This window comes from Bison bison, unplaced genomic scaffold, assembly GCF_000754665.1.
Source record: "Bison bison bison isolate TAMUID 2011002044 unplaced genomic scaffold, Bison_UMD1.0 scf7180017864498, whole genome shotgun sequence".
NCBI classification, from domain to species: Eukaryota; Metazoa; Chordata; class Mammalia; order Artiodactyla; family Bovidae; genus Bison; species Bison bison.
The window spans coordinates 11580942-11581768 of record NW_011495057.1 but is presented as its reverse complement, the minus strand read 5'-3'; positions in this window follow the sequence as shown (position 1 = coordinate 11581768).

Genomic DNA, 827 nt, shown 5'->3' with positions numbered 1-827 from the left:
CACAAACCAGAAAAGGAGATAATATCCCATGAGGTGACCCTTGCCCCAGGGAACAAGAACTGGAGGATGAAAACTTCTCTAACATATTCCTTGGGTGGACAAGGATGAAGCATATTTCACATGCCTCCTCCAAGGGTCGTTGGTAGGACCAAACTGCAGCTGCCCGCTGTAGTGACCCAGCTTGACAAACTACCCCTGGATTTGTGTCTCTGCCTTTCATCTCTGGAACTTTCCTCTCTGCCACTTCCATTCCTTGGGATCACCTCTCAAAATAAGCCTCCTGCATGCAGGGTCCACAGATGTTTGAAAAAGCCTAAGGCCAGAGTGTCTCAGTGTTTCACATATTTTGCATGATTTCGGAAGAGGTAAAAATTTCCATGATTATTTCAATCACCTCAGCTCAGTCGCCCAGTCGTATCCAACTCTTTGCGACCCCAAGAACTGCAGCACACCAGGCCTCCCTGTCCATCACCAACTCCCAGAGTTTACTCAAACTCATGTCCATTGAGTCGGTGATGCCATCCAACCATCTCATCCTCTGTCATCGCCTTCTCCTCCTGCCTTCAATCTTTCCTAGCATCAGGGTCTTTTCCAATGAGTCAGTTCTTCTCATCAGGTGGCCAAAGTATTAGAGTTTCAGCTTCAACATCAGTCCTTCCCATGAACATTCAGGACTGATTCCTTTAGGATGAACTAGTTGGATCTCCTTGCAGTCCAAGGGACTCCCAGGAGTCTTCTCCAACACCACAGTTCAAAAGCATCAATTCTTCTGTGCTCAGCCTTCTTTATAGTCCAACTCTCACATCCATACATGACCACTGGAAAAA